Raw genomic sequence first — 27,225 nt, 5'->3', positions numbered from 1 at the left:
CCTGCAGATTTGTTGAGATGGCATTTCAGCTTTCTTTCACATGTTTTTGGAATTGGACTCTGATTGACAATTTGTTCTTGGAAGTTAAGTACAAATTTAGAATGCACTGTTTCTTGTCCACTTAAATCAGATACCAGCCCCATTTTATATTCCTTAATTTCCATTTCAATGAAATCACATTGGTTTTCTCCAATGCAAGTTCCAGGTTAGAATTTTGATTGAGAAATTCTGCTTGCATTCTTCCTTGAGAATTCTCTTCCTTCATTGACAATGGACTGTTGATATATCCCCAAATCAATTATCCCCAAATGTCTGATGCATGGATTTTATTTTATTTTTTTTGAGAAGCATTACAGGTTTAGATATCTGATGGATTTTTCATGAATTTGAGCCATTTAAAGAATGATAATTTTTATAAGGTAGCAAAGCAGGGAGGTAAAAAGTACCATGTGGTCCAATGGGGCAGGCAGTTTACACATCATTTTGTTCCTTATCATGTTTGTGATGTCAAGCAAATTACTTACACAATCCAGGTCTTGGTTTTCTTATATGTAGAATGGAAACCAATGTTTCTTATTTTGCAGTTTTGTTGTGAGGCTTGTAAAAGAGGAAAAAATACTCAGCACAGGGTCTAGCATATAAGTTGTGTTCGATATATGATAGGCACTATTTTTATAAGTCTTTTCTATCTTCAGGGTCACGACAAGTAAGTATCTAGCAAAATTTGTGGTAGATAAGAGACGATCAAAAAATATAATAATGAAGGGATAATGAATAAACTATTCAGTCTCATATGGGAACATGCTGAACTATCATGGGTTTCCACTCTGCTGGCAGACTAGATCTCTTAGGGCATCTCACACAGACGTATTGCATCCTTTATAGAGGTAGAAACACTACAGAGTTGAAAATTAATGCCACACCACTCTGCCCGAGATTTCACAACCTAAAGTAAAGTGGAGATTAGGTGATTACCTGATTGTTCAACCTTATCCTCTTCACGTCAACATAACTGAAACCACTGAGGGTGGTGGGGTATCAGGAAGATAAGCCACAATCATTTTGCTGCTGTGAACCTAGCTTAGGAGTCATCCTTTACCTAAGTGTTGCTCCATTTACATTCCTTGCTAAGCCTAGGGTCTTGGCTTTCACTCCAATTACAACATTGGGATTAAAGCTCTTATCTTCTATACTTGGCAGAATTCTTGACATCTTGCCTACGTAAGTTTGCTCAGGGCCCCTCCTCAGAGTCCTTATTTCTCCACTGCTGGCTTGGCTTCTGTTCTGAAATAAACATATTCTCTGGGCTAATAGTCATCCACCTGACCTAGAATATTCCCTGCGGATGTCTGTATCCTGATCCCACTCATTGAACAGGTCCTTGTGAGTAGACATTCCAAAAACCACTTGATTTCCAACTATGTTCAGGTCATTTATAACACATATGTCAACCAGGTGCCCTGCTGCCCCCACCAAGATGGCCCAGAAACTGGCCACTTCCTTCGTGGAATTCCTCTGTATTCCCCCTCCCTCCTGTTCTCTGGTTTAAGCTGCCACTGTCCCTGCAAGTCTTGCCACTAGGGCTTTTGGAGTACTGACACATTGTTTGAAATTTTGTAGAGGGTTATAAACTGAATGCCAGGTAAAATTCCAAAAGAATGAAAACCTTCACAGACCCACTTTAGGGTCTGGACTATTTCAGCAGAAGATGGATGTGACTGCTTCTACCACCACGAATTCTTCTCCACTCCTTATTTTTCTCTCTGCCCCACCCTCTGTAGTGTCTGAGACACTGCCTCCAGGGCCAACGAGGCAGGTCTCTTGGGCTGATGCTGTGTCATGACTACCGTGTGCTGCCTTCTGCTCAGGCTCTGTCTTAAAGGGGCACTTTAATTTGAATTTCCTAGTGAAACATGGGATGCTGTGGCAGAGATAAGTTTCCTCTCCAGTGTCTGATATACAGTTGTTCCTTGGTTGCAAGCTAAATAGCACAGTTTTTGCCTTTAAAAACTGTTATTGTTTCAAGTAATCACTCTCTGAGAGACTCCTTTATTTTCCCAGTCCCTGGAAAACTCCTACAGGCTGGTATTTGGCAGACTTTTGAGATGAGATGATTTAGCCCAAATTCATTTCAAAAGTGAAAAGGCTCCATAGCTCCTTCGTGGAAGATCCAGGGCAGGACCTCATGTCTGCTGGCTCTTGGGGATCGTACTGTATATTAATATGAGCCTGAGTCACTCTCTGTTTGTCCCATCCATTGAATATAGCATGCTGGCTATTCTCAAGACAGAGAATTCAAGATTTATGAGGGTTGGTGGGAAAAATAGTGCCTATGGTATCAGAGTTATTTTGCAATAGGCTTTGCTCATCCCTGGTCTCTCTGCTCAGTCCATGATGGGGATGGAGGGACTCTTGGAATCTACATCTAGATGAAGTCCCAGTTCTGGAGAGTTTTCATACCAGAAGAAAGTAATCTGAGTCCTGAATGACTACCCTCCCCCCCCCACCTCTCTCTTTCTTTGCTTTATTGAAGATGTACTTTAGGCAAAGACTCCAAAAGTGCAGTTGAGAGGTCCTGCAGAGGACAATGAAGTCACCTGAGAGTCAAGTCCCCACATTCATCTGCAAGACCTCTTCCCCGTAGTGCCCAGAGATTCCCTAGGATCATGGGAGCAAGTTAGTGCCCTGCTTGGGAAGAGTGCACCAAGTCTATCTTTCGGGGACATCTTACTCATTTCTTTCTCTTCCTTTCCACATCTGTGTATTATCAGACTCTGATACTCCTGCTTCCCCAGTCTTGCATTTATTGCTCCCTGAACACTTCTTTTTTTTTTCTTTCCCCCTGAACACTTCTATGACATGGCCACATTGGGTTCTCAGGTCCTCTAGGCTGGCTGATTCCAGAAGCCTCTGAAATAATCCCTCGTCTTCGATGTCCTCCCCTCTAATCTCCTCTGAATACCACCCTGAATGACCACCAGTCTTGCAGTGTTACTGCTGATTGGAAATGTCGTGTGATGCAGTGAAAAGAGATGTGATTTGGAATTAGGCCTGCATTTGGTCTCCGGCTCTGCCACCTTCTAGCTAGTGCTCTGGGCCAAGCTAGTTAATTTCTCCTAACCTTAGTTTACTCATTTATGAAATAAAGATAATAACAATACCTACTTTGACAAGTTGTTTTGAGCATTAAGTGGGAATAATACCAATGAAGTCCTTAGCTATAGTAAGCATGTAAAAACATTGTCTTCTTTCCACTCTCACGCATACTTGATACGGTGTCTTAGCTTGTGTCTCTCCTAAAAGCAGCCCCCCCCCAAAAAAAAGGATTAAAATTCAAGTAGTTTATTTGGGAAGTTAGTCATGCAGAATGAGATAGGAAAGAGAGGAAGGGCAGTAAAGGGTATGCAAGTGTGCAGGTTGCCACAATGGGCAACAGGGATGGAATCCCCCTAGAAACTCTTGACAAACTGTAGAATGATCTCAGACCTGTCGCACTGAGGGCCAGCGAAGCTGGAGTTCACCAACTTCAACTTGTCATTGGTTAAGCATGGCTCCTGGGACTTCCCTGTACTTCTAGCCTGTGCCATGAATGGGCCAAGCAAAACCCCGCTGGAGAATACCCTTAGGCAGAGATGGTATGGGGGGCACCCGTGTATGCTATCTGGGAGAAGATCTAGGAATTTTTCCAGGGCATTGGCAGTTCAATCTATGGTGCCTGACACAGAGTAGGTTGTTGTTGGACTGAAGAGAAAGAGGAAATCAATGATAGGTGAGGGAGAGGCCCTTCTGAAAGACGAAAAATGTTGGGTCCCTCAGTTTCTCAACTTCTAGGTTTGTTATCAGGCTGGTGTATGTGTGCATGCACACGCACACACGCAAACACACACACATACACACACACACACACACACACACACACACACACACACAGGAGCTTGGTAGGAGTAACACAATGTTTGCAGGCCCAGGAAGATCCTCTCTCAGCCTGTGCTTGGGGCTGCTTCTGGCCAGGGTCCTCTAGACCTGACTCACTAGGGTGTGTACCTACCAGAGATTCCCTTTCCCCTTTCCACCCCTGGGGAATCCATTCCCATCTCATTCATAGCATTAAAATGCCCCAGAGCATCATAGGCCCCCAAGGCCCCAAGGCAGTTCATGTTTATCACACTTGTCTGTACCGTCTCTGTCTCCTCTCTGTGACCTTCTCTGCCCCCCCACTCAGTGCACAACCATGTCTCTCAGGACCTTGCTTATTGTTACATTACTTTGTTCCTCTTGCCTCTCCTTTCATCTTGCAATTTCCGATATAATCTTTTTGTAATCTCTTCGCTACAGATTTCCTATTTGTTTTCCCTGTTTCCATTCTGGGCAGACAATTCCTTTTCATACCTGACTAATCTCCCTTGATCCCTTCACTTCCTAACTTGTTTGCCTTCCGTACCAAGGCAGAGGTCCTGGTTCATTCCTCCTTAACAGGTCTAGTTGATTAGGTGCAAGAATTGCACTTTGTCTTTCTCTGCTGACTCTGCCAGACAATTTACTTTATCACAGTAAGTATGCATTGGGAGTATACTGTGTGCCCAGCCCTGGCTGGAATCTATGTGTGTGTAAGATATAAGCAAGGCCTTGCAGAATTGAGAGTCTGGTTGATAAGTAAAGTATCCAGTCATTAAACAGTTAAATGAATGTTTAAATTCACATGTGTTCCCCTCTCCCCCGCCTCCCCATCAACCCTCAGTTTGTTCTCTGTATTTAAGAGAGGGGAAAATGGGTGATGGCCATTGAGGAGGGTACTTGTTGGGATGAGCACTGGGTGTTGTATGTAAGCGATATATTATAGGAATCTACCCCCAAAACCAAGAACACACTGTATACACTGTACGTGAGTGAACTTGACAATAAATTATAAATAAATAAATAAATTCACATGTGTTACAGACTAAAGCTGTGAGTTGTAGAGTAGTTTGGGAGCAGGGACTGAAGGAAGTAGGACAGGATTTGGGAGAAAAAGCTACTCACCTGTGTTGGGGCTCTCCGTGACCACACTTAGGTTTGAGGATTCCCTGGAAGGACTCACAGAACTCAGAAAAATTGTTATACTCATTTATTACAGTTACAGTAGAAGGATACAGGTTAAAATGGGCAAAGGCAAAATGCATGTAGGGCAGAGTCCAAGAGAGGCCAGGTTCAAGATTCCACTTGTCTTCTGTCAACAGACTCAGATAGATAGCACTAAATTCTCCCAGCAACGATGTGTGACAACACGTGTGGAATACTGTCAATCAGGTAAGATCATCCAAGGCTTGGGGTTCATGGTTTTTAGGTTTTCAGTTCCCCAGAATCCAGCCACACCAGAAGTCAAATTGATACAAGATAGCCCAAAGTCCATAAAAGATAGCCCAAAGGCATACAAAAAGAGGCATTCAACATAAGTCACATCGTTAGCATAAACTGTCTGGGGTGGCCCAGAGCCTCGCGTATCCAAAGATACTCTCATCAGGCAGCATATTTCAGGAGCTCAGAGATTATTTTGCAGGAGGTGGTTGAAGGCCAATCCTGAAGACCTTTGGAATGTGCAAAGTTTGGGCAGCCTAGGCCTGTGACCTCACCCTTTACTGAACACTACCATTCCTTCCACCCTAACTGATACCATCAGTCTATAGAGTGAAGGAATGGTGGGACAGGAAAAGGCATCTGGAGCCACCAGAAGTTTAGTCCAAATCCTGTTGTTTCTTAGATGTGGAAAGTGAGGCTCAGAGAAGAAGAGTGACCTTTAATGGGAAGCCTTTCTTGATGTGCTCCAGGTAGATAGGACAACAACACTGCTTTCCTCCCAAGAATCCAACAGAACCTAAAAACAATGACCGTTTGTTGAATGCTTTCTAGGCACTAAGAACCGGACTGAGTGGCTTTCATGCGTTATCTCATCGTTAGCTGTGATTGTGGGTATGTGCATTCAAGTTCTGTCTCCTCCACTAGATGGTACACTCCCAGAGAGTAGAATCTGTGACTTCTTTATCTTGATGCCCTTAGTGCCGAAGACAGTGCCTGGCACATAATAGGTGCTCAAGAAGTAGTGATGAAATAATATATAAATGAATCAATACTTTGCCCTGCAATGAAGTAAATAATGTCAGAAGTAAATAATGACTAGGATCCAGGTTTCCTCCCGTGCAGTTCCTCTGAGTAATATTGTAAAAACCATACCTAGCAGGATGACAGTGGTCCCCAAACTGACACTTCCTAGAAAATGAACTATTTGTGGGTAATATTCTATTCGCTCATCCACAAACATACAATGGATAGAATGAAACAAAATCATATATCATCAGCTCTAGAAATAATATTATAAAATACCATTTATCAGTAATGAAACTACATGAAATTCCCCCAAAGACGCCATGGTGTTTCCTATCTGTGTGCCTTTGCGTACACAGCCCCTAGTGTTCGGGGAGGTCACCATGGGCTTACGGATTCACTTGCCTGGCCACTAATTTGGGATTCAACTGTATTATCTGTCAGACGGGGGTTCTTAAGTGTTCACTGCCTCCCCCAAAAGTCAGACTGGTTTGTGACCCACCTTGGTCATCTAGCTTTTTGTTCAAGCTCAGCTCTGAGTGGCTTTTGACAGTTTCAAATGGATAAACTTCAAAAAACAAATCCACTTTAGAGCATGAAGATCTAGTTACTGCCACAGAGGCTATTTCAAAGCATGATCATGATCTGAAAAGAATTCTGGAAGAGGGACACCAAAAATGTCCTCAATAATGGCAACCTAGTGAAAATAAGTTTATAGTTTCTCAAAGGGACTACTTTAAGTTGGCCAAGAACTTGTATAAGTTGTAACGTATTGATTAAAAACTGGTTTGATTTTCTGGCTATTTCTGTCTTGCGGCAATCTTTGGGAAGTTTCAGTGGTCCCCTAAGTTATATGTAGGACTGGTGGCTAAAACCTCCCCAAATACAGTGCAGTTATTTATAGCATTTTCTCCTTCTTGAAATATAAATGTTGAAGGTCTAATACTTGGAATGAAACAGTCCATTTGCTGTTTTGCTGTTGTTGAGCACAAATCCAAACCCCTTGGTATAGATTCAGAGATTTACATAATCATGAATTCCCCAAAGAATGAGTGTTGCACAGGCTCATATTAAAGTTCCTCTTTGTTAGTATTCTTTTATCATGTACCAGACTGGATTAGATGCATCTATGGAGAATTGTGAGAATCTGGAATGATGCCCTTCCATTAATACCACCTTCTTTTACATTCTTCTGGTGCTCCATGAATGAAAGCCACAGACAAATATTTCTTGTAATGCTGCTTTTCCCTTCAGCCACGGAGGAAACAGACAACACAAACACCAACAAGAAATAAAGGTCCCGTGAAGGTTAACTGTAAGAAGAATTTCCCTCATTCTTTGCTGACACTTGACAGATCAATTGTAAAGATCTGTCCATTGGAGATTATGAAAGACAAATAAATATTGTAAAAACTGTTCCCTGTGAGTGCTCCAGCTTTAAAGAATACAACATTGATTTATTTGGTTTCCAGTCCAATAAGCTGTGTGTTAATCATCCTTCACAGCAGATACTTCAAAGGAGAAAAAAGACATTTTAAGAAGAGAGTCTTTAAGATGATTTGAGATATCTCAAAATCTCATTATATATATAAAATCCTGAGTTGCATTGCATATGTATTAATTTGGATTTTTTATTTGTATAATGAGTCAATAAGCTGATAGGTTCTGGGGGGCCGCTAGAATCTACGTCTGTTAATTACCTAACGTAATTAAGGCAAGAAACATCTGTGCCTTTTCTCCTGCCCCACACCAGTAGGAAGATACATTTACATAGTAGGTAAGGGATATTGTTACTTTAAAAATGTATGTAATGTTTAGACATTTCTTCTTGCCAACTGTTAAGTTAATTAAAAAGTAATATTCAAAGGGTTTAGGTTTTTCCATTTTTCTTTAATGTTTATTTATTTTTGAGAGAGAGAGATAGTGCATGAGTGGGGAAGGGGCAGAGAGAGACAGAGACATAGAATCTGAAGCAGGCTCCAGGCTCTGAGCTGTCAGCACAGAGCCCGATGGGGGGCTCGAACCCACAAGCTGTGAGATCATGACCTGATCTGAAGTCGGATACTTAACTGACTGAGCCACCCAGGTGCCCCAGGTTTTTCCATTTTTTAATGTTCAATTCAAGGACCTAACAGATACATGCTAACTATGTGCCATATACAGTTCTAGGTGCAGAGCATACAATTGGTAAATTGTTTATGTCCCTGCTTTTGTGTAGATCACAGCGGAGTGGGGGGAGACTAAGGGTATAATAATGGACCAAGTGCTATAATTGAGGTGTAAAAAGTTCTGTGTAGATATGGTGAGAGATAAACGAGTCTGCTTTAGTCTGCTAATTGTATCTTCCTCCTCCTCTCCCACGTTGTCACCTTCTCCCTCTGGGTGGGCATCTCCCGTCTTCTACTAGAAAAATGAAACCAAGCAGCACTACCAGAAAGAAGCCTTCCCTCAAGCCTACATGTAGTCATGGTCCTTTCTCTGTCCCTGCCCAATCAGGCTTGCAAATGCATTGTCTACACTATCTCTTCATCCCCGGGTTTGCTGGGTTCTGTAATGCTCAGACCCCCCTTTTTAAGGAAGGGCATGCTTCCCCAGTTGCTGGAAGAGCTGCCAGCACATGGTCTTCAGCTGTCCTTCCTTCAGGGCTGCTTGGCTAGACACAGCTGACCCATCCGAGTTCACATCCCTTTTGGTCTGTCCATCTTCACTGAATGATTGAAGCAGGGTATATGGCCCTGGCCATCACGTTCCAACACGGGACTACTTTGAAGGGCCGTGCCAGCTCCAGAGATTCTCATGGTGCTTACTGAGACTGTCGTACGGCCAATATTATATCTTGATTTCTCCCTCCGTCCACTCCTACTTCCTTCTCCACAGGGCTGGATCACAAGGGTGGTCCTTAATAAACATGTGTACCAAACTCCCTCTATTGTCTGACTCCCAGGGAACTGACCCATGAAACCTGTAGCCCTTATGCCCTGTGTCTCTCACGAAGAACCTATGAGCCTGCTAGTGAGGCGAGTTGGAACAATTTTTTAATTTTTCCTGTTGGATTATTTATTGCTCAAGAGAAGGGGACATTTGAAAAAAAAAAAAAAACTTTTAGTTGGGGCCCTGGGCGGCTCAGTTGGTTTGAGTGTCCCACTCTTGATTTCTGCTTGGGTCATGATCCCAGAGTCGTGGGATCAAGCCCTGTGTTGGGCTCTGCTCTGAGTGTGGGGTCTGCTTAAAGATTAATATTCTCTCTCTCTTCCTCTGCCACTCTCCCCTGCTTGTATGCTCTCTCTCTCTCAAATACATAAATAAATAAAATAATAATTAACAATAATAATAATAAAACTTTTACTACATATGGCACCTGGAGAAGCACATTATAAATATTCGTCGAATGAATGAATGCATATTAGAAATCCTCTCATTATTTGTATGTTTGGATAGTTCCAGAAGACAAATATTCTCGCCTCAGAGGGATGCAAAAGAAAATAGAAGATTGGCCACAATGTTTTTTAGAAACTTTGTACACATTAGACTATAAGACATTGGATCAAATAACTAACATACAAAATTACCTGAAGTTCATGAAGGACTTAAATGGTAGAGAATGAACCACCATCCAAAGATGCAAGAATCTAGGGGAATCTAATAATATCTAGAAAGACAGAAATGGCTATGGTCTCAGTGCACTTTGTAGGAGTTAAAACTTGGTGTGTAGAGAGGAAACGGGGAGGCTGTTTCTGGTGAGCATACAGCAATAGTACGTGGAGGTGGGGGAACAGCAGGGATTGGGCAGTGTGAGAACAGTCAGAAGAAGATAATAGGATCAATTTGATCAGAATTCCTTATGTGGGAATCTGACAGTAACGAGGTACCATATGGGTAGTTAAAAAAAATCTTGTAACTGTACTGGTAATCCATTGCTGTGTAATAAGTGGCTCCCAAATCTTGTGGTTTAAAACCACGACCGTTGATTAGCTCAGTTTCCGTGCATCAGGCACTCAGCCATGGCTCAGCCGGGGCCTTCGCTTTAGGGTCCCTCGTAGGCTACAAGCAAGTTACCTGCTGGGCCTGCCCTCATCTGGAGCTTCAAATGGGGCAGATCCACTTCTAAGCTCACTCATGTGGTTACTGACAAGATTTAGCTCCTCATGGGCTGTTGGGCAGAAGGTCTCTATTTCTTGTTGGCTCTTGGCCAGAGGCTGCTCTGTGTTCTTTGCCGCACAACCTCTCCATTAGAGTGAACACAGCAAGGCGAAGAATACCAGCAAGATGAAAAGATGAAAGTCGTGGTGTCTTGGAACCTAATCATGGAAGGGACATTCCATAATTTTCGCTGTATTCTTTTTGTTAGAAATAAGTCACTGGATCCAGCCCATAAGCGGGCGGGGATTACATTAAGGATGTAAATTCTAGGAGTTGGGGATGATTTTGAGCCATGTCAAATACTGCCTGGCAGGCACATACTCAACTTCTGTGCCAGTGATTTTCTTTTTTTTTTTTAATTTTTTTTTTCAACGTTTATTTATTTTTGGGACAGAGAGAGACAGAGCATGAACGGGGGAGGGGCAGAGAGAGAGGGAGACACAGAATCGGAAACAGGCTCCAGGCTCTGAGCCGTCAGCCCAGAGCCCGACGCGGGGCTCGAACTCACGGACCGCGAGATCGTGACCTGGCTGAAGTCGGACGCTTAACCGACCGCGCCACCCAGGCGCCCCTGTGCCAGTGATTTTCATGAATAGAAAGTAAATTTTCTTTTACCTGTGCCCTTCATTTATTGTGCCTTCCCATGAAATTGCCCAGCTTTCTCTTTTCTGTGTATCTTTGCATGTGCTGATTCCCGCTCTTGGATACTATCCTCTTTTCTTTCCCTGGACAATTTCTACACCTTCCTTATGTTTCAGTTGTTCATCACTTCCTCCACGAATCCCTCCCTAAATCCATAGGTACCAGTGGTCTTTCTTCTTCATGCTCCCATTTCTCTTTGTAAATATAGTCACACAGCAACTTGCTACATTTCATTGACCTTATGTGTCTACATATGTGTTTTCCTGCTAGATTATTGCTTCCTGGAGGGCAAAGATTATGTTTTAATTATCTTTTTATCCACAGGGTTTTGCATAGTTATTAGCTCAAAGTAAACTCTGTAAATGGTTTCTATTTTTTTGTGACTAGGTCATAGAAAATGGTCAATAATTACACTATACTTATTTATCTTATTAGTATTTTTTTTTTTTTTAATTTATGAAGCATCTGCACCAGCTCTGTGCTACTAACTCTCAGAAAACCCAAGGTAGGCCTTATTTCTCCTATCTTCAAGGTTTGGAAATTGAGGTTAAAAGAGATTATTTAGCTTTCCTGAGCTCCTTTCCTTTTAGCCCTCTTCTAGTTAATGGAGGTCATTAGACACAGTTCTGATCAATGGCATGTAACTGGAAGTCTGCTGGTGGGGATTCCAGGAAAACTTTTGCTTTCCTGATTAAAAATGGACCAGCTCAACTGGAACATTCTATTTTTTTTTAACTACCATTGTTTTTTCCCTGCTGTTTTTCTTAGGACCTGGCGGTAATTCCTAGAAGTTCAGCAGGCATCTTGTACCCATGAGTCTATAAGCATGAGGATGCAAACCAAGGGGGCCAATCAGACAGAAAGAATCTAAGGTCTTAATGCGATATGTGCGAATAGCTGAAGCAGTCTTGTGTTGCCATTTGTGGCAATGTTATGGGAAGAAAATTAATCTCTGTTTGTAGAAGCCAATGTTAAAACAGGTTTTTCTGTTTTGTTTTGTTTTTAAACAATTCCCACCTAATACTGCTGCCAAAGTGTAGAGCTGAGATTCAAACCTAGTCTCCTTGACTCTAAATCCCACATTGTTTCCACTTTGCTGTATCATACAGTTCCTCATTCAAGTTTATTCAGCAAGGACAGAAACACAAAGACCAGCAGGCACAGAAAAGAGGCAGTAAATACTCTTCCAGTTACATGGTCAGGTGAGCCTGGTCTGCTCAGGTTTTTCCATGGATAGATGAAGTTCATGGTGGTAGAATGATCAGACAAGCCTTCATGGGTGGGGTGAGCTACAAGTTACTTCTCAACTAATGGATAGAATTTGGTTGCTCAGGGAGGGGAGGGCACAGGATAGTGCCATCTAGATGGGGGAAGAAAAGAGACTGTCATATCACTGGTAAAGGGAAATCACACAAACTCTTTCATCCTTTTCTCCCTTTATCTTTGCAATGTGTTCACTTGCAAAGTGAACTTGAAATCCTTCTCTTACTTTTTGGCGAAGAGTTTGAGAAACCATTACACCATTATCAGTAAAGGTCATCAAGTAGGCAAAGGTGGGAGAGGGAAGTTAGATCAAAAGCACGGCTGATGTCAGACAGGCAATGGAGTCAACTTGAGATGAGCAGGTCACCAGGAATTTACTCGCTGCACTCTCACCGATGTCTCCGATACGCTCGATAAACCTCCTTCATCTTTCTACCAGAATTCCATACTGCTGTCAGGAGGACCCATGGCAGAGCTCATCCTCAGACAATGGTTTTGAGAAGCACTGAGAGAAAGTGCCAGCATGTTAGGACACTTGGGGGGCTTTTGAAATTACTACCTTAAATTTTTCTGGTGTCTGAATCAGAGTGGAAGGAACTTGGTATTTAACAGAGTTTTGGCTTTATGACTTTTCCTTCACATATGTAAATTTCTTCTGAGTGTGCACTTGTAGGTAGGGACAGGGAATATTTTGTACCTCTTTCTCCATCGCCTGAATAAGTTTTTTCCTGTACAGAGAAGAACCAGGTATCACTCTCTTTAGATGACCTTGTTCTGACGATCTACCAAAATGAAGTGCATTTGAGATCTTCCCTCAAAAAATTTCAAACTTTCACTGGGTGTTGTATGGAAACCAATTTGACAATAAATTTCATATATTGAAAAAAAATAAAAAAATAAAAAAAAATTTCAAACTTTATGTATACCTTGTATGCATAAATGTTTAGAGAATACTTGAAAAAAATGTATAGTCATCCATATTTTGCATAGCAGAACAGCTCAGCTACAAGCAGTCTCCTGTTTAGCTCCTTAGGGCTAATTTTCCTGCGGTAAATTTTGTCTTATTATAAGTATTATTTGGGTTCTCCCTAAATGACTTTTATTTGATAATCCCATCTGTTAAAAAAATAGCAGAATAAGAGTTTTATTTTTAGACTAGCCTGCTTTGACCTGTGAAATTAAAGCAAGCTTAGAAAACAGCAAGGCTAGAGCTGAATTAGAGAGCAGGGCACATGTGGAGTAAAATGGAGGGAAGAACCAAGTACATAAACTTGTTTGTTGGCTGACAAAATCTTCGACACGAGAGAACATGATGTCCATATTCTGTATTTGTCTCCAAGATCAGCCTTCATGAACTCAGGTTTGTCTCCTGTGTAGATTAAGAGGTACTTGGGTTCTTTCTCTTCTGATGGAAAGAATTGTTGATTATGGAGCTTTTGTCCCTTTTGGTCTGAGGCTCAGAACAACAGTTGGCAATGACTGTGCTTGGGAATCAGTGGCAGAGGCAGCCATGGTGCTTGTTAGAGCTGCTAGAGTCTAGTGCACAAGGACTTCCCAAGGATATTGTAGAAGCTCCAGCAAGCCCAGGGGTCGCCAGTGGGAAAACACGGAGGGCATCTCTTACTAGTAGAAAGACTACTCCTGACTGTGCCAAGGACTCCAGCAGGCAAACTAGTACACATGTGAGAGTCATGCTGCTTACATTAACAACACCCCCTTAATGGGTGGGGCAACAGATGCTGGAACACCAGATATTAATTTGGTCTCATCTGTACACATAAGCAGTGGCAGTTATGAAAAGATGTGAACTACCGAAGCAAAACATCGCTCAAAATACAATAATGTGAATCAGAAACTATCTATATGCAGTGCCTTGGATATTCTCCTCTCTATCCTCTCCAGCACTCCCTGGGCTGAATGTGGAGTGCCTTCCTACTCACTGTCGTTCTTAGCCGCATGTCTTCCAAGTTCACGTTACTCACCTCTTCCTGACATTTGTTACTATTAATCAAAAGAACTCCACCGTCACCCACCCCAAAGCAGCTCGCTCCTCTCGCTTGGGCTGTGAGTAACTTGGGAGATAAGGTGGGGAATGTGCCAGGGAAAGCACCAGTTCTTACACATTCCCTGATAGGCCCTTGAGTCAGCATAGCACCTCAGAAGGAGAAGTAGATAAATCAGAATCAATTAGAACAAATACTGATCTTACATCAATTGGCATACTTAGTGTCGTAAGACCTAGAGGACCCTTAGTTCTTGACACTTGGCTCAGTCTCCCTGGAAAATGCAGAAATCCATCCCCTGCCCCCACAAAAGTGCAAATGTTTGCAGAGAAGTAGCTGAGTAAGGAATCCTTTTATTGCCTCTCCTCCCCCGGCCCCACATATAGCCATCAGCCTTGAAAGGAGACTGTCCATCGGATGGTTGTCCAGAGACCTGCTCAGAGTTCAGGCAGTATTGGCACAAGGCCTTCCACCTGCCAAGGCTTCGATATAAGTTATTCAGTCATGTCTCCTAAGTACACTAATATACCAATTTACTCATGGTCTTTGTTCGTGACAGAGTCAAGTTTTGAGCAACAAATCTTCCTTTTATCCAGCTTTTATTCATATCCTCTTCCCTACAGGTCTTGTAGCCTGAGTCCTTTCCATTTTAGATCTGTTTATGGTTCTTCCATGCTTCCTATGGCCTGCAGCTCTTGAACCTGAGCTGCCTCAGTACAGATGGGGTCTCCTGCTGGGCACGTTTAGTCCCCTCACTTAAGCTGCCCATCCAGTAGAAAAAGTTTGAGAGGGAAGGGAGGGCAGTGCCTAGCCCTACTTTTTCTTGTCTTCTGTAAGATTCCCCCCCCCCTTTTTAACACTTCTGCCACATTCAAGTTACTTTTCTGTTTCTCTTTCGTGGCATGGCAAAAATTACAACAACAACAACAACAACAACCAGAAATCAGGGAATGGCTAACTTTTCTGACATGACAAATGGCAGGTTCAAATCTCAGTTGTGACAAATGCCGTCTGTGTGGCTTCGGACATTCTGTTGGTTCTGTTACCCAGTTCCAATGTGTGTGTATACTCCCAAGTACTTCCCTGACACCATTTGGGTGACTGATGATTTAACTCAATTTGGACACTGGCTGCCTGGAGAGCGTATCTGATTTCACAGTTTAAGAATTTTTTCCTACAAGGCCACTCGTCCCCTTCAGAAACCAGTCATAAGTTCAGGTTGTCACCCGTTCTTCTGAGTGACCGGATACAGATTGGAGGTTTTCATGACCCCATCCTTGGGTTTGATTAATTTGTTAGAGCAGGTCATAGATCTCAGAGAAACATTTTACTTACTAGATTACCAGTTTATTTATGAAAGGACATAACTGAGGAGCAACCAGATAGAAGAGATCCATAGGGCGAGGTGGGTGGGAAAGGGCATGGAGCCCTCTCCAGATGTACCATTCTTCCTGTATCTCGGCGTGTTCTCCAAGCTGGAAACTCTCAGAACCCCATCCTTTTGGGTTTTTATAGGGACTTCATCACATAACCATATTTGATTAAATCATTGGCCATTGGCAATTGATTCAACCTCCAGGCCTGCTCCCCTGCCGGCAATCCAAGAGTAGGACTGAAAGTTCCAAACCTCTAAGAAACCACTGGTAACCAGCCCCCATTTTTAGGTGCTTTCCAGGTAATCTCATAAACATAATAAAAGACACCTTGATGAATCTCATCACTTAGGAAATTCCAAGGGTTTTAGGAGCTCAGAAAAGGGAAGGAAGACCAAATACTATATATTTATTATAAATCACAATATCATAGACATACATGTCTCTTCACATACAAAATTGGGATAATGAATTACTTGTCGCTGGCGTGTGAGGATTATGTGATAGCATATGTTAGAGTCTTCTGTTAAGAGTAAAGCTCCTTACAAATGTAAGAATTTAATATTGTTATAATTGTTATTCATCATTGTATCCTTCACATTAACTCTCAGTGGGCCTTAGATCTTAGTAAGTGTTCAGTGCATGTGGCGGAAATGAATAATAAACACTCATTAATTAAGCCCAGGTTTAAGTGTTGTAAATGTTGATTGCCAGCGGCTGTCAGGGAATGTTAAACTAATCCAAGGTCTTGCAGACAAATGAGAATTTAGCAGTTCATGAGACTTATGGGCTCTTGTAACACCCTCTGGGGATGTCCCAGGCCACCAAGGCCATAGCAACAGAAGCATGGATGACAAGTTACAGAAGCTGGAGACAAATCTTGCTCCATACTGTGTGAGCTGGATATTCAGTCTGATGGCATGCTTCTACTAATCCAAATCCAGATTTTTTTTTTTTTTAACAGATTTGTTCTTTGGAGTCAACGTGGCCCTTGGAGCCACTGGTTTGGTATGGTAAAAAGGACACAACTTTTGGAATTCAAATCCCAGCTCTGGCGCGTGTTAGCTGTGGGACATTAGGCACACTTCTTTTCCTGTGTAAGCCTCAGTTTTCTGATGTGGAAAATAGAGATAAAGAGAGTCTGCTTCAGAGGCTGATGGAAGAATGGGGAGATGATATATGCAAGGAACCTACCCCAGTTCCTGGCAGGCTGCTGGCACTTCATAAATAATATGTTTATTTTTCCATAGATTGGAACCAGATGTCTGCACATGTTGCTTTGTTTATCTTACTCTCTTTTTTGTGTGTGTGTTCTAGTTTTAATTCAGTATTTTAGATGACTTTGTTTTATCTCCTTTGGCTAGCATGTGATTCTCTATATTGAGCTGTCTTTCCATATTTTGGTAAGGCAGCTTGCCCCGTGACCTCAATTCTCTGATGGGTGTGAGAAAAGTTATTGATTTTCCATTTGTTTAGCCTTTTTCTTGTAAGCATGGAAGTGATGACTTCCATTTTTTCTTCTAAAAAAACTCTTTATTGAGACATGATAGTCAACATACAAAAAGCTGTACATGTTTAATGCATTCAACTTGATGAGTTTGGAGATCAGTATATACCATGAAATCATCACCACAGCTAAAGCCATAAACATATTCATCACCTCCAAAAGCTCCTCCCATCTTTATTTAGTAGTAGTATTATTAGAGCAATTAACATAAGATCTGCCTTCTTAGCAATTTTAGAGTATTTCATACAGGGTTGTTAAGTATAGTGATTTCTAGGATACATTCAACCTTCGTAACTAAAAATTTGTACCCTTTGACCAACATCTCCCCGACCCCCATCCCTCGATAACCACCATTTTACTCTCTGCTTCTAAGAGTTTGACTATTTTCGATGCCTCATGCAAGTGGGATAATGTAAAGTTTGTTCTTTTGTACCTGTTTTTTTTTCCCCCTTCACACCTTGTCCTCAAGGTTTATCTGTGTTGTCAGTAATGGCAAGATTCCCTTCTTTTGTTAAGGCTGAAGAATATTACACTATGTGTATGTATCACATTTTCCTTGGTCATTCATCTCTTGATGGACATTTAGGTTCTTTCCATGTCTTGGCTATTATGAATAATACAGATAATTTCCGAGATCCTGATTTCAATCCCTGTGGGAATATACCCAGAAGTGAGGTGCTGTTTCATATGGTAGTTCTGGTTTTCATTTTTTGAGGAAACTCCAAACGGTTTTCCCTAGCGGCTATGCCAATTTACATTTCCACCAATATTTATATAAAGGTTCCCTTTTCCCCACATTCTGGCCAAGATTTATTTATTTATTTATTTATTTATTTATTTATTTATTTATTTATTTTTGATAAAAGCCATCTTAATAGGTATGAGGTGACACCTCATTGTGGTTTTGGCACATTGTGGTTTTAATCTTATTGTCTCTCCAAACTCTCTTTGTAGATGCTTTCAACTCCAGTGCGTAAATGAAATGGTGCAAGAATGCTAAGAATGTGTTTAACTGGCAAATAGCCAATTAGCAGAGGAGCTGGGCTTCAGACTCTGGTTTTCCTGACTCTAGGACCTGTGTTCTTTTCCACCATAAAGACCAGACTCCATGGTAACTATTTACTAAACCCGAAATCATCACACTTATTTTACTAGCAACTTCACATGTGTTAACCAACTAAATGCTCATAACACTCCTAAGAGTTAGGTACTGTTACTACAACTGATTTACTGGGAAGGAATCTGAGGCACAGAATACTTACTAACTAGACCAAAGCTCCACGGCTAGAAACTGACAGACTGGTGTTCATATTCATGTGATTTGGTTTCAGGGCCCATGTTCTTAACTGCTACATCATCATACATGGTTTGACATGTAAGAGTAAGCCTATCGGGACTCTGAGCTAGGACATGAAATGTTCAACAATATCACAGATAAGCGCAAAGGACAGATCTGGATAAAGGGTGGGGACGGGGGTCAATTGATTTTGTCAGCAAACCTCATGAAAAGCTATACATCTGGTTGTTGAAAGATAGGTCACAAAAGATTATGCATCCCAAGAAATGTGACCTTTCTGAAGAATTTTAATCAGGGAAGAACATGAATTACTTTTGCATTTTTAAAGTTATTTCTGGCATAGAAAGTAGAGGTAAAAGTAGGTCTTTGCAACGGTTCATGCTCAAACTTCCTGGGAGATAGACGTCCGAGCAGCTCAGCATCCTGCCCCTCCCGCTCCTCCCTCTTTTCCAAGGCCTACACTTGACTGAGTGTATACAGTAAAAAGAGGTCACTGTCATTCCATCAGTTGGCCAAGGAAAGAAAGTCATTCCAGTCTTAAAACTCAGTCACTGTTTTGACAGCTGTTATATAGAAGCTGACATCTCTATCGAGTTATCTGCTTTGATACCTCACTCACTAGTATTTGAGACATTTTAATTATCTCAAGGATGCCGTGAGAATGCATGAACAGAATCATAAGCTCTTCCAAATCCAGAAGGCTCATGTCGTGTATGTTATTCTTGACAATGTGAGTTTCCTATGTACTCGTTTATGCATGTTGTTTAATGTCTCGGTGTTTTTAGTTCTCCTTGTGGCCCTCTTTCCTCCTGCTTAACCTGTGTAATTTGGTAATGTGCAAATCAATCGTCTTGGCTACCGGCACTTTCTTCCCGATTACTAACCAATGCATTGAATAGCCATGTCTCCCTTTGCAGGGTCAGTGAGAATACACTTATTTCTAATTCTTGACGTTGCTTAAATTCAAGACAGGACTTTCTCTCTATCACAATGCCCAACAACAGAATTTCCTCAGAAGCTCTTGGTGAAGGACTTACCAGAAGTCATCTAGATTAGGAAATTATAAACCATCTCAGAAGGACAGGATTTTAGTAGATATGGTGTCTGAGGCATGGAAGCACTATGAGTTCAGAATGGAGTTGTTTGAGAACATTCATAAGGAACAGAACTGAGAGATGACAATAAATAATAGTATGAATAAATATGTTAAGACTTGCCATGCCATGAATGTGTGCAGAGACACTTTGATGGGTAGTTTGACTGCATTAGATCATTAATTCTCTATGAAGACATTATTCTTAACTTCAGATTTTAAAGGAGAAAACTGAGGCCCAGAGAGATTGTATAATGTGCCCAAAGTTAATAACATAAAATTTAAGCTGGAATTTGAACCCAGATCTTTAGTAGCAAAGTCTGTTTGATGTTGTGAGAATAAGCCAAACATTGCCTGAAGGATGGAAACAGAATAATTTTTTTGAATAAACAGCTTCATTATTGAAGGCCTACCTGATGGAAGTCTCAGGCATTTGCCCTTAGGAGATATGTTATGCCTTACAATGGAAAGAATACAATTTACAGACTTTGATGTTGATATTTTACTTGACCAAAAAATGACACTGAAGAAACCCTCAAGACATACTTATTGTTTTCATATGCTGAGAATGCTGAAAATATCTAAAGTAGACCAGTCTTAGGCTCCTTTTATTCTGCTCATTGTTTTAAGGAATCTGAAATAGGGTGGATTGGCTTGGGGTTCCTAATGTTTCCTTCAGTGCAGTAATGCACCCTTCTCTATGATTCTAGAAATCCCTTGATTCCACCTGGTTTTGAAAATGGCCATCAAATACTACATGGGTTGTGATGGTTCAAAGTAAGGCTTTCCATTTGCATTTTTATTATGTTCTCAGACCTCGTTTTAAAAAATTTTTTTTTAATCTTTATTTATTTTTGAGAGAGAGAGAGAGAGACAAAGTGCGAGCGGGGGAGGAACAGAGAGAGGGGGAGACACAGAATCCGAAGCAAGCTCCGGGCTCCGAGCTGTCAGCACAGAGCCTGACGCGGGGCTCAAACCCACAAACCGTGAGATCGTGACCTGAGCCGAAGTCAGACACTTAACTGACTGAGCCACCCAGGCGCCCCTCAGACCTCATTTTATTAGTTTGGGGAGAGTCACTTCTCTTGGCTCACCATTAGGTGACACATCTATGCAACTAATTTTTAATTAGTACGTGCTGTGTGCTAGGCACAGTACTAGACCGTCCATATACATTATTTCATTTACTCATAAAAAAATCCCAGAAAGTTAGATTTTTTTCAGGTGAAGAAACTGTTAGTTAAAGAGGTCAAGTAACTTGTCATTGGTCATAGAGTTCTTAAGGGATGGAAAAAAAGATTTGATCCCAGGTTTAGCTGACACTGTTATATTACACTTTTTAGTATTTTGCTTATTTCATAGTCTCTCGTTAGCTTCTAGAAGGGTTATTATTTCACTCCTTTCCTTAATCTTCTTTCTCTCCTTCCATCTTACTCTATCTCTTCCTCCCTCCCTCCCATCTTTCCTTCTTTCTACTCTGTCTCTTTTTTCTTTTTCTCCTCACCTTACCTTCCTCCCTTTTTTTCCCTCCCCTCTGGCTTTTCCTTTTTTTTTTTTTTTTTTTTTTTTTGTTACATGAAAAGACACAAGAAAGACTGAGTCCTTTGGACAGAAACTTCTTGGATCTTTTCACTTCTTTATTATATTCTCAGGCACCCTTTCAAATGAATATGTATTAAAATAGCAACTTGCACAAATGTCAGCTGATGTCATCTTTCTGTTTGCCATAACTTTTCCAAGGAAGATTAAATCTTATGAGTTTTTGTTTCATTGTTTTGGCCTGGTTTTATAGATGCCACTTCAAAGGATTTTGCTCAGTCCTCAGAATGGCCTTGTCTGAGGCACAGGCCTGGGGAAGTTGACCTTGGAGGCATCCTGCCTATTATTGAATCAGTGACTGCAGAGCTGAAAGGGCTCTTAGAAATCACTTTCAGAAAGGGAGTCAGAAGCTCAGAAGATGGAGTCAGTTTCTTCACTTCTAATTTTTAAGTTTTTCTTTTTTTTAATGTCTATTTTCTGAGAGACAGAGACAGAACATGAGCAGGGGAAGGGCAGAGAGAGAGGGAGACACAGAATGCAAAGCAGGCCCCAGGCTCTGAGCTGACAGAGCCCGATGCAGGGCTCAAACCCGTGAATCATGAGATCATGACCTGAGCTGAAGTCAGATGCTTAAATGACTGAGCCACCCAGGTGCCCCAGTTTCTTCATTTCTAAAATGGGGATATTAATAACATCTACTTATAAATGGTTATAAGGATTAAGTAAATTCATATTTATGAAGTGTATAGAGTTGTGATCAGCCACATGATAAGCACCATAAAGTGTTTGAAATAAACATAATAATTTATCCAAGGTCATAGAGTGAGAAAGGCGCCATAGATTTTTGAATAACTATACCTGGGTTCCATTTCCCTTGTATGACTTTGGGGAAGTCGTCCAACCTCTTGGAAGGTTTGCTTAATCTTGAAAACATGTCCGATGTCTTGACTTCATAACTTTCTTGTGAGAGTTGAATGAGCTAACAAGGGCAGAGTGCATGGCCCCTAATAGGAGCCCAGCAGGTGAGAGCTAGCTTTAGACCCAATGTCAGAAGCAGCGACCATGATCTTCTGACCAACTCAATGCTCTTCATAAATACTGAGATATTTCTATGATTGCAAAGAACAGATATTTCACGTCTACAATATAACTGTTTAATATAGGACTTCGGGGTGGAATGTTTAACATACCTTAAGCCAATTTAAGAAAGTCTATCTAACTTGAAAAAGAAACACATTCCAGACACTTTTTCTTCCTGTTGGCATCATCGTTGATTAACACATTGTCTTTGGCTGAGCTTCATTTGTATTCCCTATAAGTCATAAGTGTAGGGAGGATGAAGTCTCTGTTTTTATTTGGAAGAAGATATTCTAAGCATCATTTTTCCTTATCTCTTCCTGTTTTGATTCTTTTGCTTTACCTGACTAGGCCAGGAGTCACTGAGATCTCAAATCTGATTTTAACTTAGTCATAACCAGTTGATTGAACTTGGGTGGGCACTTGTAAGTTTCTTTGAGATTTAATAGCCTCTATTTCCTTGATTTACCTCAAAAAATCCTTTATTTAGTCATTTAGTTATTAACTTTGAATTTTAGAGCCGTTTTAGATTTATAGAAAAATTATGAAGATAGTATAGAGTTTCTACATACCCTTCACCCATTTTCCCCGATTATGAACATCTTATATTATTATGGTACATTTGTTACAATGAATAAATGAATACATATACATTGTCATTAGCTAAAGTTACTAGATTATATAAATTAAGTTGATTGCACTGATTGGTTTTCAAATATTGAACCAGTATTGCATATCTGGAATAGATCCCACTTGGGATATACTTCTTCTCATACAATTTTGTATTTCATCAGCCACCTGTGTTTTTCAGTTTTCTCTTTTACTGCTTGCCAATATGAACACTGATCTGATCAGGCAATCAGGCAACCCCATTGTCTGTTACACGTGACATTTTGTTCATATCCTGTTCTTTTCTGTGGATTCTCTTTAGCTTGTTCTACGTCTTCCATCTAGCCTTTCCTGATGAATTCCTCAATCTCTACCTCTTCTGACTCCTTTAAAGGTTTGTATCTCTATGCATCACTTGAATTGGCACCATTTTGTTGATTTTCTATAAATAAAATCTCCATGGATTTTTTTTCTTATTTAATATCTCATCTTATGACAGAGAGGATTTAAGGCATTTTCCTCAAATACATTGAACTCAATCAGGGAAGAACCAATTAAAGCCTAAGTGGATGATGACAGTGGGACAAAAAAAAAATTAGGGTGGAAAAAATAAGATGAAGCCAGAGGTGAGGTTGTTGCATAATGCAGTGATAAAATTCTCTACTGTTTTCTTATTTTTTTTTATAATTTCTGTTACATTGGTATAAACTTTTTGTTTTCATAGTACCTTGCCACATCTTATTTTGTGGTATATTGGTGTTATAATTAAAAAAAAATTTTTTTTGACCAGGATAGAAAACCTAGATTCAGAGTGCTGGAGGTAGTGAATAATAGAACAAAGAAAGTTCTCAAAGTGTGAAAGTCCAAGGGCATTTCACATATACTCCATTTCACAATAGGGTTATATGAACATTGTGAGGAAGGGGCCATGTTTTATAGTTGCTTTGTTTTCCACATTTTGCTCACTCGATATTAGGTACCTGTTATGGCCAAGTACACACACGTTGATTTGAATGCCATCTCATTTTGCCTCGAAGTCTGTAAACAGTGTGGCAAGGTGGGTTAATGAGAATTTAATGTCGCAGAATCGGAAGACTCAAACTTGTGTTTTGTTTCCTGTTGCTTTGAAGAAGTAGCTGTTCAGCCTTGGGGATATAAGACTAACTCATGCATGTTTAGACTCATCTGATTCCCATAAAAGGCAAAAAATGTTACCGTTAATTCTTGAACCTAAAATATTTCGTACATCCTAGTTAACCATTCAATGTCCCTGTTAAGGAGAAAGTGTGGAGAAAGACCAGAGGACAGTGGTCCTCTCATTGAAAGTAAGGGCTGCTTTACTTGGTGGGTTAAGAGGAGATCAGGGGAGCTTTCTGGAGGCTGGAGAGAACAGTGCATTTTCTGTTCCCTTGAATGCGTGAGAACTACCCTCAGTAAGCAGACAGCTCGTGTCAGATCTTAAAAGAACAGGAGTTCAGAACCCAGCCTGGGAGACATTGAATGTCTGTGTGAAGGGCTGGGGGCTCTCTGGCTGGTGCCAGTGGGGAAAATCTATGTTACGTGGCCAGTTGGGTAATGGTGAAGACTAAGTGGTCTGAAGAAAAGGCTCCTTCCTAACTTTTGACTAATGCTGAGAGCTTCTAGCATGTTGTAAAGTCATAAAAATCACTGATTAGTGAAGGTAAGTGAGAGTTCGAAAGGGCATTGCACCTTGGGTGCACCATGGCTGTAAGAAATATGTCTTTGTCTCCTGAGTAGGCAACATGGCGTCTCTTTTCATACTTAGCTGTCCCTTGTAGTAACCCAGAAAACTTGTTAAAGATCTGGAAGTGTGGGATCCATCTCAGATGTACTGAATCAGTATATTGATGTTAAAAAGGGACAGGGATAACTACAGTTGTCTTTTTTCTGTCAGCCCTGCTCTCATCTGTGGAATGCTAGTGGAAAATTCCTAGCCAGGTGATAAAACACGGGCTTTGGGTTCAGACAAGTCGGGGTTCAGACTGAAGCTCAGCCACTAATTCTGGACAAGTAACTTAAATTCTGTGAGCTACAGAATCTTCTTTGTACAATGAGAATTAAAAATATCTACCTTTTAGGTATATGGAGGGATTAAATAGGGTACCATATCTAGAGTTTTCACCTTAGTGCTTAGCTTGTAGTAGACATTCAGTAAATATTTATACATCCCTCTACCCTTAATTGTTTTTAAGTTTATTTATTTATTTTTGAGAGAGACAGAGGCAGCATGAGTAGGGGAGGTACAGAGAGAGAGAGCGAGAAAGACAATCCCAGGCAGGCTGTGCACTGTCAGCACAGAGCCTGATGCAGGGCTCGAATTCCTTACGCCACGAGATCATGAACTGAGCTGAAACCAAGAGTCAGATGCTTAACCGACTGAGCAACCTAGACACCCTTACCTTAATTTGTCTACTTAATTTCAGGACATCGTTCCATTTATTTATTTATTTAGTTAGTTATTTATAATACGAAATTTATTGTCAAATTGGTTTCCATACAATACCCAGTGCTCATCCCAACAGGTGCCCTCCTCCATGCCCATCACCCACTTTCCCCCCACCCCCCACCTCCCCATCAGTTTATTCTCAGTTTTTAAGAGTCTCTCATGGTTTGGCTCCCTCCCTCTCTAACTACATCATTCCATTTAGGTGGCCAAGTGTTCTTGGAATTTCTGACTTAGTCCACCTCTTTGGTGTCTGATATAAAAGGTCTCTTTCATCCTAAATCTACCCATGGCTTTATTTGCAATTGTTCTAGGTACTGACTGGCAGGTCAGAACACTAAGAATGACACACCTGAGATGACTGTGTCCTAATCTTCGCTCCCCTCGAAGCCACCTTGTAGTTAGCACAACTGAAGATAATTAAAAGATTGCTTTTTCTGAGTTTGAATCTTTTCTGACAGCCTTATATGAGAAAGCCTCTTGTGTTGTCCAGGAATGATATTGTAGACAGATTAAGCCATTAATTCATTTTAGTCAGGAAGGAAATGTCTATTTTGATTGTGTTAATAACTGGTCCAATGACGACAGATGGGTTCCTTCAGTTTTCAAGGATACGTGGGATGGTGGTTTTCAAAATGGAAAAAAATATGGAGTTCGAGTTGGAAAATCTGAGCTTGAGTCCTTCCTTCCTTTCCTCCCTCCCTCTTCCTGCCTCCCTCTCTTCCTGCCTCCTTCTCTTCCTTTCCTCCTTCCTTCTTTCCTTCTTTCCTTCTTTCCTTCCTTCCTTCCTTCCTTCCTTCCTTCCTTCCTTCCTTCCTTCCTTCTTTCCTTTAACTGCATGGATTTGGATAATAAAAAATACTGCCCTTTGCACCACTTTCTGTAAGATGGAAGTGATAACCCCAGCCTAAACTGTCTCTCAAGAGCTTTTAGGAGGATTAAATGAGACGTATAAGGTTTCACTTTATAAAGTATAAATTCTTATGAAAAAATAGTGTTTATGTTTTATGTTCATGTCTTAGATGACTCTGGAATGAGAATATATAAGAAAAGGAAATAAATGTTTTCCCATGTATTAATATTCATTCATGTAATCATTTATCATTAAGCAAATATTGAGAAGCTACAATAGAATGTAGACTACTAAACCCTCACACTTCTATCATTTCATTTAATGTTTGCATCAGTCACGAAAGGTAGTTATTATTACCTTCATTGAAAAATTTGAGATCTAAAAAAGAAGAGTAATTAGACCAAGGTCACACAGCTAGTGGCAAGGTTGAGATGGTATTCTGGGTCTTCCTGACCATAAATAAGATCGTGCAGTACACAAGCATGAGAATAAGTGATTTTTAAAAGGTGTTAAAAACTTGAGGTGCTTTGGATGTCTCAGCAGGATCCCTTATTGAGTATTAAGGATTTTTTTTTCTGGCTCTCAACACTTCTGCAAATTTCAATCTGCTAAAATTAGATATTTCTTAACCCTTGTCCTAAACCCGTGAAGTCATGCAGACCTAGTTTAGACTTGTGCTTGACAAGATGGTATTTTAGATTCTTCTGTCAGTTACAGCCTACCCACCAGTCAGCAAGTAGAACAAAATGTGGAGTGATTTGGTGAAGAGGGTGACAGAGACGACTATGATACTGGGGCATCTGCTAATGATTCCATCAGTTTCTATCACTCTCAGAATGGCAGGGGGAGAAGCAGCTAGGTATTTAAGGCAAATATCACAGGACACTTGTGGTTTTACACTGTGAATTCAGAATGACAACTTAGGCCCCAACCATTACCTGCTTAACTGCGGAACCCAGGCCACTCTTACTATTCTATTCTTTCTCTGATCTCCTTCATGTCTCGTGGTGGGATGAGAGGGGAGGAGGTTCTCACAGGAGTTTATGCCAATCTAGGTCATGGCTCACAGTTGGAATCTGCCTTCAAATTCCACTCTCACTACTTCCCTTGGACCATCCCTCCTATCACCCTGTTTCTCTTCTACTAAGTAAGCTCTTAGCTTCAGCACCTTCTGGGCTTTTGATTTTAAGAGTGTTGTAGCTTCTCTATGTGGGGTATACATGGTTCCTGCTTCCAAGGCTATGATTCCTTTTCATCAGCACTTAATGGATTGCGGGGTGAATCCAT

This window comes from Lynx canadensis, chromosome F2 (assembly GCF_007474595.2).
Source record: "Lynx canadensis isolate LIC74 chromosome F2, mLynCan4.pri.v2, whole genome shotgun sequence".
NCBI classification, from domain to species: domain Eukaryota; kingdom Metazoa; phylum Chordata; class Mammalia; order Carnivora; family Felidae; genus Lynx; species Lynx canadensis.
Note: the sequence above shows the minus strand (reverse complement) of the source record.